The sequence below is a fragment of the Sorex araneus genome, chromosome 2 (genome assembly GCF_027595985.1).
Source record: "Sorex araneus isolate mSorAra2 chromosome 2, mSorAra2.pri, whole genome shotgun sequence".
NCBI classification, from domain to species: domain Eukaryota; kingdom Metazoa; phylum Chordata; class Mammalia; order Eulipotyphla; family Soricidae; genus Sorex; species Sorex araneus.
In genome coordinates, this window is record NC_073303.1 from 114,697,420 (window position 1) to 114,717,385 (window position 19,966).

The window sequence follows — 19,966 nt, forward strand, 5'->3', positions numbered from 1 at the left end:
TTAGCAATTTTATCAACTGTTTTTATGAACAAGCATCATTTTGAATAAGGGGGTGAAATATTTGTTGCATTACTTGAAAAATGTGTCGAGAACAAGATTATGGAGATGGATACTAATGAAATGCAACTTCCATAATGTTCAGTAATGTTATGAGAGTTAAATGTACTTTATCCTCAGATTTCTTACGTAGATAATTTCATTTGAGGTTGTAGTTTGGCTTAAGTGTGCAGGATATAGTGAGCACTCCACAGTTACACTTCCAATTTATGTTATTTTTAATATCTTCCAATATAGCAGTGTCCAGTATTAAGCACTTCGCAAATTTAGTATGGTGATTTTAGCAGTTTATCTGTAATGCAAATGGCATTAAAACATATTGTTTCTGTAACTCAGAATCAACAAGTTCAATTTTGAAGACCAGCATGCAGCTGTCATATCAATAAGATTTCTGACAGTACTATCCACAAATAAATGTGATTCCTTATTAAAATTCATAATATATTTGGTATCATTCTAATAAATACATAAAATAAGTGGACAGTAACAATCCTAGATACTCTAAAATAGAAAATTTATCAATTTAACTCCTAATTAATTTTGAATAATAACAAATGCAAATATATTCTGAATGTTATATATTATATTAATATTTCTAAGAATATTTTCTATTCTTAAAAAGTATTAAAAATTTAAATACTCAAATATTCATTTTTACATATTGCAAAAAAATAATTCTCAGCATATGGTATCTTGAATTTCAATAATTTTAGTAGCACTTTTAATTTTGCAATAAATATTTGAGCTTTTATTTCAATTTCCTAGATTTTTGTGCACTTCAAAGTCTGAGAAATTTTTACTGCAAATATATAATTATTATACATCCTCTAACTCTAGTTTGACCATTTCCCTTCTCGAGTTTTTCACACACATAATTTTCTTCTGATTTCTCTCAGCATTGAAGGCAGATGTTAGGGCAGAAATTCCAAAGATTATAATCTTTCATTCATTTGATGTTCTTTTAGTGCAAAGGAATTTTTCTGGCCTGATTTTACATTTAAATGTAATACATGGAGAAAAAAATATACCTTCTATACAAAAATAAAATTATACTTCATTTGTTCAAAGTAGCTTGGTTTCATTAATTTGGTAACATATGATAGGATTCCTCTTGTTTATAAGACAGTTGTACCAGGCTGTCAGTAGAGACTTTGCATTTAATTATTATTTTTGTTACTTTGTATTTGCTCTTATATTGACTTTTTTAGTATGCTCAAAACTCAATTTGATTTTTCATTATATGGTTTCAGCAATGAAAAGTAGCATATAATAAATTCACTATAATAAAATAAAAAGGAAAAATTTTATGGGTTTTGAATTCTACCTTAAGCAGGATAAAATGGTTCAAAAGAGACTTTTTGGAATTATCTATATCTACACAAATTAAAGAAAGTAAACTAGCTAAAGAGAAAGAAAACAAATTCAATAATGAGGTCAATGGAAAGTGTTATTTTATAAAAAATAATGTTTTATAGCTCTTAAAAATCTTCCCAATTAATTTTATTTTTCTAACTGTAATATTTCCAAGCAAAATATTACATAAGCTTCAGTAATTCAGTTAAACAATTTAATAAATTATGCTAAAATTATTTAAATAAAATATTTCTAATAACAAGTCCATTTTAAAAGCTTAAAAATTGCTAATTCTGGTGTGCTAAAGTACATGAACTAGACTCAATTAGTAATCATTTTCTTAGATTATTTTAAGTTTTCATTTTATTTCAGTGGCATATAAATTAAAACCAATTCAAGATATAATTTGTAGAGTATACAACACAAAAGTTTAAGTGAAGTTTCAGTTTCAAATCAAATATTTATTGAGTACTTTTTTGTGAATCCATAGTTATATGTTATATCAAATGAATTTTTTATTTTAATAGAGCTTGTGTTTGAAGATAGTGATTAATTTTCACAGTATATCTATTTAAAATTTGCACTTTACAAAATATCATGGAAGTTTAACTCAAATTACTACGATTCTGAATGCTGTTAGGTGGAGGCACTTTGAGAATCGAATCTAATTTTATTTAGAGATTTTTCTTTATGATAGAGGTGGTTATTTTAAGTAGAGGTAAATAGAGGTTGAGTATAATAATCTAATAAAAAGATTTCAGTTCCACGTTAAATTATGAAGGGAAGTTCACAGTGGTGGTGGGATTGGTGTTGAAGTATTATATGCCTAAAACTCATTAATAAATTTGAAATTTATGATTCTATAAAAAGAAAAAAATAGTAAGTACCTTTATTTAAATAAAACGCTTTTGATATGATTTTTTTATATATCTACCGACCACACAAAGAATATGTCCACTAATATTCAAAATTTAAAACCCACATCTCTCCCTCCCTCTCTAGTTCTCCAAAATTTATCTTATACTGGGAATATTCTATTTTTCAGCTTTATTTCTCTGTTGGCTTGAAAAGCATTTTCTGTTTCATTTTAAACCCTTTACAAAGATTATATATATTTTTATCACTTAACTAGATTAGATTTTGTATTTTTAGTATGTATTCTATTTAAGGTTCCATTAAATCGCTCTTATAAGAATGCTGACTTATGTTACCTTATACAGATGGTGCTACATTTTCTTAATTTTTGAATTGAAGTGATATGTTATTTCAATTTATGAAATTATATCGCATTTCAATTCAAATATAGTATATATCACTTAGTATTAGTACATTTTTCAATTTCTGAATTGTAATGATAGTTTCAAAGGATATTAAATTTTTCAATGGAGGAAATTTGGGGCTGGAACGATAGCACAGCAGTAGCGTGTTCGCCTTTCACGCAGCTGACCTGTGTTTGATTCCTCCGCACCTCTCAGAGAGCCCGGCAAGCTATTGAGAGTATCGCACTTGCACGGCTGAGCCTGGTAAACTACCCATGGTGTATTGGATATGCCAAAAACAGTAACAATAAGTCTCACATTGAGAGACGTTACTGGTGCCCGCTCAAACAAATCGATGAACAACGGGATGACAGTGACAGATAACATTTTTAAAACAATAGTTTAAGATAATATTTAATCTAAACCAGCATTAGGTTTAAACATTAGTCTCACTTATAATTTTACCTATTCAAATATAAAATATTGTCATGTTTTAAATTTTAAGCCACTGAATATTCTGCTATTTTACTACTTTCTTTTATATAATATGAAGATATCTGGCTATAGATATAGAACTTGTTTTTGGAGTGGAGGAATGCAGAGAGTACTCTATAATATTATGAATAATGTTCGAGTTTTCTGAGTTTTGATTTCTCTATCAGTAAATGTTTCAATAGTCAGACACAAAAATGAAAAGGCTATATAAACAAAAGCTATTAAAATTTAAGAGAAAATGTTATAATTCAGTAGACAATGATGCTTTAGTGGGAAACACTATGTGGAATGATGAATTCATATTTCTTTTTTTTTCTTTTTGGGTCACACCAGGCGATACTCAGGGGTTATCCCTGGCTCTGCACTCTGGAATTACTCCTGGCGGTGCCTGGGGAACCATATAGGGTGCCAGGGATAGAACTCAGGTTGGCTGTGTGCAAGGCAAGCATCCTATTCACTGTGCTATTGCTCCGGCCCCATGAATTTGTATTTCTAACCGTGAGTTAGGAATTGCCAGAATTTGTGTTTAAGCGTAAGTTTTGAACTCAGAAATCCCTTGTATAAAGGAAAAACTCTAGGTTTCAGATTAGGATGCTCACATTTCTTGAGAAAAAGGATAATTTTTCTTAGAAAACAATTTTATTTGTTGCTTTGTTTTGAGCACCCCCAGCAGTGCTGGCGAATTACTCCTGACTCTGAACTCGGGGGTTACTCCTGGCTGAAAATGCTCAGGGTAGAAGTGTAGGATTGGGGATTATATGAGGATTTGCTGCTTGCAAGACAAGTGCCATACCGGAAGTAATCTCTCTAATTATTTAGAACACAAATTTTTGTTGGTGTGGGGTATTTGGGCCACTCCAAGCAGGTCTGGGTTTACTCCTAGCTGGATTCTTAGGAATCACTCCTGGAAGGCCTGGGGAATAAGATGGAATGCAGAGGGTCCAACCCGAGTTGACCTCGAGCAAGGTAAAGCCTTCCTAAGGGAAACTCCTGCATTCCTGCTGTACTATTGCCCCAGCCTTTAGAATACAGTTTTAGATGATTTTTTATATATAAAATGGAGGAGTTTTCTCTTAAATACCTTAAAATCATGGATACAATTTAAGATTAAGAAACACACACCATTAAAATAGTTACAATTTTTTTTCTGAATCTTATGGAAGTGAGATTATTTAATTGTACATTCAGATACACATTGTGAATAAAAGACAAGTAACCATATGCCATTATTTGAATTATGAAAGCTCTACTCTAGTACCCACCAACATTCGTCAGTTCTTGATTTCAACACAGGTTACAGAAGAAATGCAATACAAAGATGAAATTTTTTTATTTGGATCAAATTGTGCTATAGTTTATTATTATAAAAATAGTGAATATGGATTAATAATGTATTAGTAAAGTTAGTAACAGGGTCTTGTCAACAATTCTCATGAGAAATTAAATAGCCATAATTTATTACAGTATGCATTATTTAAGCTTTAGTGATTACATTCTAAGGAGAATGTATAAATTATCTTTAAATCCTGTCCCAAAGTATACTATCTATATATTCAGTACAGCCAAAAATGCATAATTATTTGAAGCTTTTTGTTATTACAAATAATATATTGAAAGAGGGCAACTTATTTTTTACTAAAATTTTATAGACTGAATTTTATAAAATATAGTGTTAGTATAGCATTTCAAGTGTGGTACCTAATATTGTACTTCTATTGATTTTTTATCATATTCTTTAAATCCCCATTCATGAAAAATATTATAATTAGTTTAATCTATTAATGAAATCTTAATATTTTATTTTTTATAAAATAAATCTTTTATTCCATTCTTTGTAATTGATCTTGTCTAATGGAATTCAGGCTCTTAATTAATGCAACATCTGTACAACCTGCAGAGATAATTATAAAGTGGCATATAAAAATTAAAGCGACCTTAAGTAACAATGTATCTATTTTAAATAATCACTGAAAATTCTCTGGAGTAGTTTATATGATGATAAAGATTTATTTTTCATAGTCATACTGTATAAATTTTGAAATCTTTTGTTCCATCAATTGATAATATATTAACATATTTAATAATTCATGATAGTCATATTCTAATCCTTAATATTTACTTCATTAATATTTACCTGATTAATTTTATATTCAGCCCAATTTTGTTGATAAATTGTAGATGTTTTTCACTGTAAATTGCATAATCATCAGTTCATTTCACATTTCCCTGAGACAGAAATTTCATGTTGAAACACAACCAACTAAACTGAGCTACATATTGTATATCAGAAACACAATTCTAGGGATTTGTTATTGTTTGTTTAATTCTAGTCAGCATAATAATTCATTGTAAAATTCTTGCTTTTTAATATTTATAAATACATTATGACCCATATGACTACTCACCAGTTGGGATATTTTTAAATAATGAAAAATAAATGTTTAGAAAAAAAAAAGGGGAGACTATTAAGAATAATGTTATTTCCTTGTCATTACATAGGTGTTTATAATTCCTGTTGTCATGATTAGAAGTTAGTGACATTTAGTAAGTTTGGAGGACCTGAGTGGGGAATTGGGGCATGCCTGGCAGTCCTAAATTCTTAGTCCTCTCTCTGCGTTCAGGGGTCACTCCTAGTGGGGCTCAGGACACCATATGTGTGTCCCGGATTCAATGCGATTCAGCCCAACCATGTGCAAGACAAGTGCCTTACTTACCCCCTAACAGGTATGAGTAACCCTTACTCATCCCCAGCCACCAGGGATGCTTCTTAACTGTGAGATTTCTCTAGCCATATTGACTGACTACACTGACTGTGTATTCAGTCAGTTAACAAGACTGCCTTGTTAACATTAAATTCAATTTTTAAAAAACGGAAAAACAATTCTCTAGTGTGGAAGAGAAGTTTGTAAAAATCATGTGACTGTGAAATCTTGAGTAATTTCTAGAAGTGTAAAGAAGAAGAGAATATGCAACCAATAGTCACTGAATTCAACATATTGAATATTAAATGGACATCCTGTTATAAAACATTCCTAATAATCTAATGGCTTGTATCAGTCTGTAAAATCACTGTTAGGTGATTATAATTTATAGTCTAAAGATAACAGACTGACATTTTGGTAAATTTTGGGGCCTTTTTTTCTGAGTGTTTGCTTTTGTTTGGGGGGGCCATGCTAGTGGTGCTCAAGGATTATTCCTGTGTCTGCACTCAGGAATTACTCCTGGTGGAGTCAGGGGACCATATGGGATGCTGGGGATTAAAACCCAGTTGGCTGTATGCAAGGTGAAAGTCTTGCCCACTATACTATCACACTGTGTTCTTAGTAAATTTTAAAAGATAGTTTTTTTTTAATTTAATTTTTAATATTTGAAATATTTATTGTTTGCTAGGTTCTTAAACCAATACTTGATCCTACGTTGTCTACTTTCATAACTAATTCATGTACTTTTGGGGATCTTTCAGCTACTCCCTCACTAAATCTTTTTAAGTTGCATCTTTTACTTCAAAGGTTTCTTTTCCATCCCTCTTAAACTATCTTCATGGCCTTGACTCTCACAAGATCCTGATGCTAAATTTACTCGCAGTCTCTACCACTAGTTACATACATCTTGTCACAGAGTTTCAATACCAAATTGCTTAATCCATGTTGCTCTTGTATTCTGCCAAACAATGTCTTTAAGGCATTTATATATTTCTATATATGTAATATATATAAATATATATATAATCTATATATATAAATATATATATAATCTATATATGCAATAGGTTGCAAAAGAATTGATCCACTACATACAGTTTAAAACATCTATACCGATGTTTGTTGTAGTCTTTCTCTTCTCCTTCCTCCATAACGATTGCTATAAAATGGTGCATCTTCCACTTCTTATTTTTATTACAAGGAAGGAAAATTTTACTCCAGCCATGTCCTCATTTCTCAATAGTTATATAAGTAAATCATTATTTAAGTAAATCTCTATTAGCTGAGTGTTCTGGGATTTTTGATTGATATGAAAATTGAACTATAAAATTGTCTCTTGATTATAAAATCAAGTATCTTGATTATAACATTATTTTGAAGTTGACCATCTATCTGGACAAATACATGAAAGATCATAATTTTTATTATATTTCAATAAAAACTTTCATACTCAGTGCTCAAGGATGAATCCTAGTGGCCTCAGGGAACCAGGAATCAAATCCCATTGGTTTCATGCAAGGTTAGCATCCTACCCATTGTACCATCACACCAGCCCCCATCTTATTTTAGCAAAATAACAGTTTTTCTTCAGTTAATGTTTTTTCTATCTAGAATGTTGAATCATTATAAAGAATGAATGTTTGAAAAATATACTTTAGTCTGTGCGAATGAAGCATTTCAAATATATCTGTATACCATATGAATTTCCTTTAAATTTGCTATTGTTATCTGAATATTTCTGACAAATTTCTACACATTAAGAAACCCTAAATAACTTATACATTATCTCTTGTGAAGACAAATTTGATGCACTTAGCGAGGATGGATACACGATAAAAGATCATTGATTAAGTTAGTATTTAATATACTTTAATAAACAAGTGCTAATGTTTATAAATTCAGTAGAGAAGACACGACTGACTGAATAAGAAATTCCAAGTAATTCCAAGTTCAGATTATTTCCTAATTGTACAAAATGACTCGTCACCCTCCCCCCAAAAAAAACACAGGGCATAAACTATGCGAAGTACAAACACACAAACATATCCCATTTGCCTTCTACCACACCAGTATAAATGTGAGGTCTGACAAAATAATCATAAACTATTTTTTTCCTTTTTTGGTCACACCCGGTGATGCACAGGGGTTACTCCTGGCTCTGCTCTGAGGAATTACTCCTACGGTGCTCAGGAGACTATATGGGATGTTGGAAATTGAACCTGGGTCAGCCGCGTGCAAGGCAAACGCCCTACCCACTATGCTATTGCTCCAGCCCCATAAACTATTTTGTTAAAGACAATGTCAGACAATTTCTCCTCCCCAGTAGGGTAGAGCGTTGGGCTTCACACACAGCAGACATGAATTATTGCACTGAGCTTGATTCCTGACCCTTTAAAGAGAATTTTAACTCACTTTTTGAAACTGTCATCAGGAAGTTGAAATCTCTAGACTTTTTGATCTGGAAGGATAGCATAAGTGCTTGTCTGCATGCCTGATATATTCAAGACTTCTGAGTTTAATACTGGCACCTCTCGTGCTTTCACAGTACCAGCAGGCACGGGGCTGTGGCAGTGAGATTCCTACTAAAACAGAAAAACCAAAAACCAAAAAACAACCCATGAAACTGCAGATGGTTTTAGTCAAATTCATAAATATTTGTAAATTGATCAAAATTAATGGAGGAAAGTTTATTGTTCAATGAGAAAAGTTATTATTCGTATAGGGAGTGGAAAGTTCACAAGGTGGTTGAGTATTTGCTTTGAATGCAAGCGCTCAAGTTGAGCCCTTCCACAAAGGCACTGATCACCCCTGGGGTGGATCCAAAATCAAATTAAAATCAAACTTATTATTGTTATAGAGGCTGCCTTTAGAGCCCTGTGGGATAGAGGGACAGAGAGGTGTCTACTTTGTTGTGAAAGTAGCTTTGAAAACACTGGGTTCTGTCTACTTCAATGAAATTATTTTTCAGCAAATAACTTAAAAATTCTATAACTCTTATCAGGACACAATTTTCAAAACTCTGTCAGATAGGAGTTGATAGCTTCACTGACAATACACTGATCTTAGGTTGATCATTAATCATTTAATAAACCAACTTAGTATTATGTTATGTAATACATAATAAATTGTTTGCCTAAGTTTCCTAAAATTTATGACACACAAAAATAATATTAGATGAAAAGCTTTCATTTTGTACGTGGTATTTCATTTTATTTATTAATCTCCTTACCCATTCATCTAGTCTTTTTAGCAAAAATATTTCTGAGCCCTCATTTTATTCCAAGCACTGTGCTGAGTTCTAGGAGTAGACAGTCTGGAAATTAGAAATTTTCTCATGTGATCCATGCTACTATGCATGATGGCAAAAAAATCTATGCAGCATTATTATTATGAATATCTGAGAACAAAGGAGGGAAGGTATGGCCCAGAAAAGCCCCCAGAATAGTATATGAGTTCAGATTGAGGGACACAGACTTGTTTTTTGTTGAAATTTATTAATGGCAAAAATTTGACATAGAGCTAACTTTTTCCAGTTTGGTTAAACAGATACACATGTTGTAAAAGTACTGATTGGTAGAGTTCTACTATATCTCCACTTCTGTTAGACTCAGTATATATACAGTGACCTCATGAATCCTGAACTTCTTTATCTCTGAGGAATACCTAGTGAATTGACCTAAAGAGTAATCAATGTTTAATAGCCAACCCAGCAGGACTTTTGGATCCTGCCTTAAACCACATTCCCATGTAAGTTTCTGATTGTCATCAGTGGTTATTCAGTAGTCTCAATACCTCTCCACATTCTGTTCTGTGATATATTTAAAGTGAGTAGCACAAAGCAATGATTATTCCTCCGTGTTACTGTTGAATACCTCATACAACTGGGTCATTCACCTAAAAATACCATCTATGTGAATTGAAATAAATGACAGTGACTGGAAAGATATTAAGGGGCTTATGATACTTTCCACCTGGCCAACCAACACTGGCTCAGTACTGGCACCAAATATGGTATTTGAGCACTGCAAGAGTGAATCCCCAGAACATTGTTTTAGGTTTTAATAAAATGAAAAAAATAGAATGTCAGCAGTAAAGGGAACGGCCTGGTTCTCTGTCCTAAACCTGACCCATGCTCTCACCTCTGGCAGCATAGGAACTTGTGATTGTATCCAAATCTCTTCTGAAGTTTCTTATCCAAGGGCAGTACGTCACTCTTCCTTCACCATAACCCTCTTTGGGAAAGCAGGAAACAGTCATGCAATTGATCGGAGATACAGCAACGCGATCAGGATGATCTCAACATGGACATTCTCCTCTCTCTCTCTCTCTCTCTCTCTCTCTCTCTCTCTCTCTCTCTCTCTCTCTCTGTGTGTGTGTGTGTGTGTGTGTGTGTGTGTGTGTATTTTCCCCGTAGTCATCTGCTTTAGCTGGTTTCTGTGTGAGTTCAAGTTCAGTTTGCTCAGACATAAGCAGGAACATCATTATTTTGTGTTTCTCACTCACATGAAATACATTTCAAAACCGACTGGAATGATTCCACTGCTAGCTTCCTCTCCCAATTGCACTATAAGGTACCAGTTCTTCCACAGATGCCTCAGTAAAGCTTGGAGAAGTGTCAGCTTCTGATCTAGGAGTGATCTCTCAAAGGAAATTCTTCCGTGGGTCTTCTCTGTTATGTTGCAATTTTATGTGGGAAGAGAGTATTTAAATCTTAAGAAAAAGACTAAACTTTTGCATCCATGAATGAATAAGTAGCACTGTAGCAATGTCAACCCGTTGTTCATCGATTTGCCTGATCGGGCACCAGTAATGTCTCATTGTGAGACTTGTTACTATTTTTGTCGAATAAGCCACAGGTAGTTTGCCAGGCTCTGCCGTGCGGGCTGGATACTCTTGGTTGCTTGCAGGGCTCTCTGAGAGGAATGGAGGACTCGAACCCGGGTCAGCCTCATGCAAGGCAAACGCCCTACCTGCTGTGCTGTCACTCCAGTCCAACATAGTATTGTGTAAATAAAATTCAAATGCCATAAGAGACTTGGAACAATTCCCTTCAACTCCTGGAAAAAACACAAGTCACCTGATCTGAAGGTACTGAGCACACAGTGGGAGAATAAGTAAAGAAGAAAATTAGCTTCTAGTTAATTCACATACTTTTTTCCTGAAATTTGCTATAAGGTTCAGTAAAGTAAGTTTATTTTGTGACATGCACCCCCATAAAAATATTTTATTGAATATGAAAGCACTAAATTACCTTAAGAAAAGTCATTTACTACACCTAAATGCTCAGAAATGAAACACTCTCCCTACAACTACTGACTAGAGATCAAGAAAATGAGGTCAAGGTTCTTTCTCGGTGGCAATGTTATTTGCAAATAAAGGACTCACTATTTTAAGGCTTCTATTTTCGTTCTTGTTTTCTCTTTGGATCATGAATGGTTTTTAGTATACCTTTGTATATAGATGACCCTGTTGTACTCTTATTGTCCTATGAGAATTTCTTTTAAATAATTTATAATGTATTTCATGCTACATTTCTTTGATTCTTTTGCTACATGACTTAATAACTTTGCATAATGCATTCCTATGTAATTAAATGATAAGTAGGGCTGTGGGCCAAAATCAATCTGAATCTGAATGAGGCCATTTTGTTTCATACATACAAAATGATTTTATTCCTCAGAATATGATTGTTGCTTGGAGAATAGCACATTTTATTTTTATTTATTTATTTTTATTATTTTTTTTAATTTTATTGAATCACCATGAGATTCAATAAATCTCAAACTCTCATGTTTGGGTTACAATCTCACAATGATCAAACACCCATCCTTCCACCAGAGCACATTCCCCACCACCAATATCCTTGGTATACTCCCCCTTTCCCATCCTCCCCCTGCCTCTATGGCAGACAGTATTCCCTATACTTTTTCTCTACTTTTGGGCATTATGGCAACACAGACACTGAGAGGTCATCATGTTTGGCCCATTATCTACTTTCGGCACACATCTCCCATCCCAACTGGTTCCTCCAGCCATCAGTTTCTTAGTGATCCCATCTTTTTCCATCTGCCTCTACTCATGAAGCAGCCTCCAGCTATGGGGCAATCCCCCTGGCCCTTGTATCGACTGTCCTTGGGTGTCAGCCTCATATGATTCTACTCTACCCTCCACAAATGAGTGCAGTCCTTGTATGTATGTCCCTCTCTTTCTGACTTATTTCACTTAGCATGATACTCTCCGTGTTTATCCATTTATAAGCAAATTTCATGGCTTCATCTCTCCACACAGCTGCATAGTATTCCATTGTGTAGATGTACCAAAGTTTCTTTAATCAGTCATCTGTTCTAGGGCACTTGGGTTGTTTCCATATTTTGGCTATTGTGAACAGTGGTGCAAATGAACATATAGGGACAGATGTCATTTCTACTGTGCTCTTTTGCATCCTCCGGATATAATCCAGAAGTGGTATTACAGGATCAGATGGAAGCTCGTTTTTGAAGGACTTTCCATATTGTGTTCCAGAAAGGCTGGACAGTCGGCATTCCCACCAATAGTGAAGGAACGTCCCTTTTTCCCCACATCTACACCAGCACTGGTTGCTTTTGTTCTTTTGAATGTGTGCCAGTCTCTGTGGTGGGAGATGATATCTCATTGTTGTTTTGATTTGCATCTCCCTGATGACTAGGTATGTGGAGCATTTTTTCATGTGTCTTTGGTCCATTTGTATTTCTTTTTTGAGGAAACTTCTGTTCCTTTCTTTCCCCATTTTTTGATGTGGTTGGAGGTTTTTTTCTTATAGAATTCTACAAGTGTCTTGTATATCCTGGATATTAAGGGATTATCAGATGGGTATTGGGTAAATATTCTTTCCCATTTGGTGCATTCTTTCTGTATTTTGTTCACTGTTTCTTTTCAAGTGCAGAAGCTTCTTAGTTTGATGTAATCCCATTTGTTTATGTTTGCTTCCATTTGCATGCTTAGTGCTGTTTAGTCATTAAAGAAGCTTTTAGCTTCAATGTCATGTAAAATTCTGCCTACCTTTTCTTCTATGAACCTTAAAGATTCCTGTCTGATATTGAGGTCTTTAATCCACTTTGATCTGACTTTTGTGCCTGGCATTAGACAGAGGTAATATTTCATTATTTTGCAGGTAGCTATCCAGTTTTCCCAGCACCAAATGTTGAAGCAGCTTTCCTTGTTCCAATTTGCATTTGTTGCTCCTTTGTAAAAGTTTATGTGGACATATATTTGGGGGTCTGTGACAGGATATTCAACTCTGTTCAGTTGGTCTACAGGTCTGTTTTTATCCCAATAACATACTGTTTTAATTACTGCTGCTTTGTAGTAGAGTTTGAAGTTGGGGAGGGTGACATCACCCATCTTCTTTTTTCCAAGGATTGCTTTAGAGAATAGCACATTTTAAAACTGGTACAAGTATCCTTTGTTGGTATTTACTAAGAATTCTTATCTGTACTCAGACTATGTCCATACTTTTTCAGTCATCTCAGGATCCTCTGGCTTGAAATTCCCCAAACCAGTGTTTCTCAAACTTATTTATCCAGTTCAGATCTCCTGCCCTTTTCCAGTTTGGCTGGTTGCTCTGTCATTTGGATCCAGACCACATTCTCTGTGTCTGTCTCGCATCAGCTTCTGTTAAGCTTTTCTCTCCCTTCCACCTCTGTTGTGTAGTTTATTTTGTTTCTGTTGTACCTGGGAGCCTTTGCCTTTTCTCCAAACCTTTCCCATAAGACACTCTCATTAAAGCGATCATCTGTTTGTTATTCTTCCTATGTGAAATAAGGAAATGCCTCTGTCATTTTCTTGATGATGTCACGTTAAATTTTATATATTTCTAGACTTGCAAGAAGGCACAATTACTAAGCTTATTTCTTTTAGTGCCTTACATGTTGACTTCCCAGTTTAGTCTCATCCCAGCAAGGGAAATTTCAACATGATACTTAAAAAAATATTACATCCCACTGAATTCTCTTCAGTTCCTTTTAATGAATGTACTGATTCCTTTGTCTTCCCTTCCCCAGGTGTGAGCACTTATTTTTTCTATTTCTAGTAATAGTAGTGCAAACCACAATTTAACACATATTAACAAATAAAAATATGATATAAAAATTCATGGAGGTTATTTAAAAGGCAAATCATAAATGTAATTGTATTATATGTTGCTATGCATACTAATGACTGAAGGAGAAATAGCTATTTATGGTTTTATATTTTATCCATAAATAGAGGCTGTATTTCTATGGACCATATGAAATATTTTTTTCACAGCTCTGTATATACTCTTCTATTAATAACAAACTTTCTTAGAATTGTATAAATTATTTTTCACATTCTTACTACCAGATCACCCAAGGATCAATCCATCATCCATCTCTTAATGCAAAATATTATATTGAAGATGTTCTTTCTGCTTTGTCAAAGGAAAGATAATACATCCTTATCTTTAAGTCTGTTTTGATATACTTGAGAAACAAACTAATAATAATTTAACTATAATTTTATGTTAAATTTATGTATTTAAATTTAAATCCATCTGTGAATACCGTTGGGACATATAACCTAGTGTAATGATTTACAAAATGAGAAGTTTCTTTGTGTGGCTTGAATTAGGGCTAGTGCAAGTGTAATGAGAAGGGCCAAACCAGTCAGAATAAACAAGGCACTAGAACAGAAGATATCTTCACATGATTCAAGGGCTTAAAAAAACCTCATATAGTTGAAATATAGCACAGTAGTGAGTGTAATTTCCAGTAATATGGAGAACATTTTTTCATCATCTCATGAAAATGTATGGAGGGCTGAGAAAAAAAATGCTGGGGTAGGGGAAGAGTTGCTTTGCAGTATTCTAGTAAATATATGTAGAAATGAGAAGAAAATATAATATAAATTTGAGTTGAAATTACAGAATTTATGAATCATTCATATGTTCATATGAGGTAATAGAAGAATTTGTGAATAATCAGAAATTTCTAGTTTCAATGCCTTCATGAGATAGAAAAGATTCCAAGGTGAAAAATGTTTTCTGGTATAACAAAATAAAAACATACTCTTGTAGTTTCATTATATTTGGATTTCAGAACATATTAGAGCCATTACAGAAATGATAATGCAATCATGCTAGAAAGGAAGATAGGCATTTATGCTGGGAGTGAGTGAAGACTGCTTCATCGGAGCTTCTTAATCTGACATTCAGCCCATTAAGAAAGCCATTGAAATCTGAGATTTATTGAGCTACCTGCAAAGTCACAAAAATGGAAACTCAGTGCAAGCCAGGATTGAACCAGGTGGATATTAGTATTCACATTTTCTGTAGAGTAACATGAATCAGTAAGAGTGAATCTTACTTGCACTCATCTGTGGAATATAAAATGGCAGAATAGGAAACTAATACCCAAGAATAGTAGAATATAATACCAGGAGGTTGGCTTCATGGCTTGGAAGCTAGCCTCATACGCTGGGGAAAGTCATCCCAGATAGAGAAGGGAACACTAAGTAAAATATGATTGGAAATCCTGAGCGGGGAGGGAGATGCACGCTGAAAGTAGACTAGAGACTGAACATGACAACATCCAAAAGGAGAGAGAGAGAGAGAGAGAGAGAGAGAGAGAGAGAGAGAGAGAGAGAGAGAGAGAGAGAGAGAGAGAGAGAGAGAGAGAGAGAGAGAGAGAGAGAGAGAGAGAGAGAGAGAGAGAGAGAGAGAGAGAGAGAGAGAGAGAGAGAGAGAGAGAGAGAGAGAGAGAGAGAGAGAGAGAGAAAAGAACAAATTAACAAATTGGAATGTTCTGCCACAGAGGCAGAGTGGGGTGGGGGGGATGGGATAGGGCGGTGGGAGAGATACTGGGTTCATAAGTGGTGGAGAATGGACACTGGTGGAGGGATGGGCTCTCGAACATTGCATGAGGGAAAAACAAGCACGAAAATGTGTGAATCTGTAACAGTGCCCTCACTGTGACTCACTAATTAAAAAATTAATAAATTATTTAAAAAAAGAGTGAACCTACTGATATCAGTAAAAAAAATCTAGCAGAGAGGAATAGAGCAGGCACCAAAAAACATATCCTTCAAAAAGGAAGTAGGCCATGGATGACATGCTCCAAAAACATTTTTGTTTCTTTTTGTTGTTGTTGTTGTTTTGGGGTCACATCCCGTGATGCACAGGGGTTACTCCTGGCTCTGCACTCAAGAATCACTCCTGGCGGTGCTCAGGGGACCATATGGAATGCTGGGATTCGAACTTGGGTTGACCGAGTGCAAGGCAAATGCCCTACCTGCTGTGCTATCGCTCCAGCCCCACATTTTTGTTTCTTACTGCATTAAAATATCAGAAAACTGTCATGATATTTATCATATCCAGTCTATCTTCTAATTTTCTTGAGCATTTCCAATGAATGAATGAATGAATGTATGTTACATCTAATGAATAGAGGTTACTACTTCTTAACTTCTATATTTTTTAAACTGTTTACAAAAAGTATCCTATTTATTTTTCCACATTTGCATATTACTAATTTATACAACATATTTGCATTTGCCCCTGGAATGGTATTTCCTTGGCTTTTCCCTACCTCGCTGATGAGATTGCCTTAGTATCCTTTGTCAGTTTCTGCTGAGAATCCCTGTCTGCATGCAGACTTTGCCCAAAGGTTTCTGACCATATCATGTGATTCTGTACCTTGAAGTACATGGCACTGATGTCTGTAAATCTTATATGTTCAAATCACACCTTTGTCCTTAACTCTGGCTTTTCATATTCAATGGCCAATACATGTCCACCTTGAATATGTATTTTTTTCTATTCTTTTCCTTCATTTTTTTTTTTTGGAAAGGAAGAGGTTTTTTTTTTTATTTTTGGATAAAATTTAGAAACACTTGAGAAGAGAGAAAGGAAGTATATGTTCAATTTATCTGGCTTCTACAGTATGGAAAAAAGCAGAGGCATAGAAGAAAGCAAGCAAGATACGTGTTCAAGGGAGACCAGGGGTTTGAACAACAAGCCTGCACTTGGACTTTCTAAAGTGATGTTCAAACTTGATATTTATGTTACTAAACCCCTGTTATATTTTTCACTCTGTTCTTTTCTGTTTACTTATTTTCCCATAATTATTTTTCTTTAAGATCTTCTTGATATTTTTGTATTAATAACATTTAGTTAAAAGAAATTTTATCATTTTATTAAAAGTTTACATTTGAATAGAATTACCCTTTTAAGCCTGTCTCATCTGGTTCACTTTTTTTTGAGCAAGGTATCATAAATTCTACATTTTATATGTTATATAAATATTTTTCACCTTTAATGCAATCACCCATTTTGTTTAACCACTATCTCTTTTTTATAAATCTAGATAAATAAAAGCTAGATTAATCTAATTTTGTCAGAAACGGTGTCCCTAATTCAGTCTTTGCCCTTCTGTAGTCTATTATAAATTGTCAAAATACTTTTTTTTTAAATTCTCAGTTTACTCATTATCTATGCAAAACTCTGCAATGGTATTTAGAATCAATGTGTCTGATTTACTTCCATGATTTACCTTTTTAATCTTTCTGACCCCAACTCTTCTGCATTTCTTCTTTTGTTGTGAAATAATTCTTTTTTGGAGGGCAGGTCCACTCTTTTTCAGTCTTCTCTATCACATTTGCATTTGCCTCTGGAATGCTATGTCCTTGCCTTTTATCTTATGTCACTTTTTAGATCTCTGATGGTGCTCAGGATTTATTCTTGCCCATACTCAGGAATCATTTGTGATGGGATTCTGAGGTACTGGGGATTGGACCCAAGTCAGCCATGTGCAAGGCAAAATCCTTATAGTTCATACTATTGCTCTGTCCCAACTATAAGATAATAGAATTATTACTGGTTCTCAAAATATAAAAATGTAATTGTCTTTTTTAAATAACTTTTCTGTTCAATCTCAAAAGCTATTTTTTCAAGTAGTTGTGGGTTTAATATCTGATATGTGGTGAGATTGTCTTACTTTCTCAGTGGTATCTTCTATTAAACTTATATATTTGTTTATTGTAGAATGAGTTGCCTACCACATGCAATGCACTGTTTGATCCCTGCTTTCAGCTGGTCCTCTGAGCATTATTAGGTGTGAATCTTGTTAAACCACACAAAATGATAAGTTACACTTCTTGGCATTGAAAACATCGTCCCTTGTATTACTTTTCATCATAGTGTTATTAATAATTTGAATACAAGCATTTCAAAGACAGAGATGTTTGATTATTTCTACACTGAAATATGATGTGACCATAAGGTTTGTGGATATGTGATGGGTACTACAGTAGGTATGTATCTAGTGTATGTTAAGGACATGTAATAGAATTTTAATAGGGGTCATTTCAGTGGTAAATTTGCATTGTATACTAAATTAATTTGAAATGTAAATTTGAAATGTGGGAGTAAAATAGGTTGTTGTTTGTAAACATTTACTATAGGAACGAATAGAGATATGAGATTAGAACTAAAATGTAGGGCTAGGGGTTGGTTTTATTTGGGACTAAAAAACATAAGAATTATCAGAGTATATTTCTCCAGTGATTTAAAAGACAATATAACGGTAGAAATTACTGATATAGGCCAGCAAAGAAACTATCCACATAGAGATTACATACTGCAGATTCCATAGTGGTTTAGGACAGAAATAGGTGAGCTATTTTGTTGTTGTTTATATGTATGTTTCATTCTTGTCAAGGAGAATGTTCTGCTAAGTTAAAAGCAAGGAACAGTGATATTAATGTTTTTTGAAAAAAATATATTTAAACAATGATTTTTTAAATTTTAGTATCAAGAACTATAACTATGAGATGTTCAAAAATTAAAACAATTCAACACTTAAAAATGATTTAAATGCTTTCCTTTATAAAAAAATCTTATAGGATTGAAGAAGAGTAAAGCAGAGACTGATAGTTAAAATTGGGAATAGTTTAAAAATAATAGCCATAGGTAAAAAAAAAACAATGAAAGAAGTAGAAAATAATGAAGTAAAAACTGGAGAGTTATATCAAAAGACTGGAGCACATGCTTTCCACAGAGAAGACAAAAATTTGATCTCCCAAACCTCCTGAATTTCGGAGTACTGCCACAAATGATACCTGAGCACAGCAAAATGAATAGTCCCTGAGAATCTTCATAGTTGAGCTCCCCCCACCCCCAAAACCAAAACACAAAAGATGAAGGAATTCCTAAATAACATTGGTCCAGAGGCAAAACTTGGATGAGAATTCTTTTTATTCTAAATCCCATGTTTTTCATTTTCTTTTTCTTGTGTATTTTGGTTAAATATATGTATGAATATAAAAATTGATTGTTAAAGGGCAGAGACAGAGTATGGAAGGAACGGCAGTTGCCTTGCATAAGGCCAACCTAGATTTGGTCTCTGGCATCCCATATAATCCCCAAGCCCCACCAGGAGTGACTCATGATCACCCAGCCAGAAGTAAGCCCTGAGCAGAGTTGGGTGTGCCTCAGAGTAAGAGTCTGTGACATAGATGCCTGACTTTGGTTTTGTTCAGGACCAGAACTAATTCTCCACCGACTCATAGTTCAGTAGATTCATTTACATGTTTTTGAATTAGAGTTTATCTCTATAGCAGAGCACATTAGTTTTTTTCAGCTTGCTGAAAAAATATTGGTTATGTAATACAAATCCCTTACTTGTTATTCAAACACATGTAAAACTAGTGGATGGTTTAAACCTATTTGCTTGAAAAGGCTTTCTTCCTCAAGTATTCTATAAAAATATGTGATATTCTATCACAGAACTACTGAATTCATTAATTTCTGTGAGGATACTGTTAATTTATATAATTTAGGTGTACGTTTGCCACTAAATTAGAGGTGAGGTTTGGTATTACTCTGCCTGTGCCTATATAGAGATCTCTCAGAACTATACTATTACTGCGAATATTCAGAGTCCCCTTCTTCCTACTATACTTCATTAAATTCAATACTAAACCTCATAAGAGGGAAGATAACTTATATTTTTCTCAAAGAGACAAAATAGTGTTCTAGGATATGTCGTTCTCAGAATGTTCAGACAACCAAAATTTAGCCAGATGTAATAAAATCCATGGAATAAT

The 19,966-nt window shown here is 33.9% G+C and overlaps 1 protein-coding gene across 2 annotated transcripts in view; it reads left to right on the top strand.

Moving 5' to 3' along the window:
- CSMD3 (CUB and Sushi multiple domains 3) overlaps positions 1 to 19,966 on the top strand; it is a 1,180,343-nt gene that overhangs the window by 392,307 nt on the left and 768,070 nt on the right. The gene's annotated exons all lie outside the window — the stretch shown is intronic.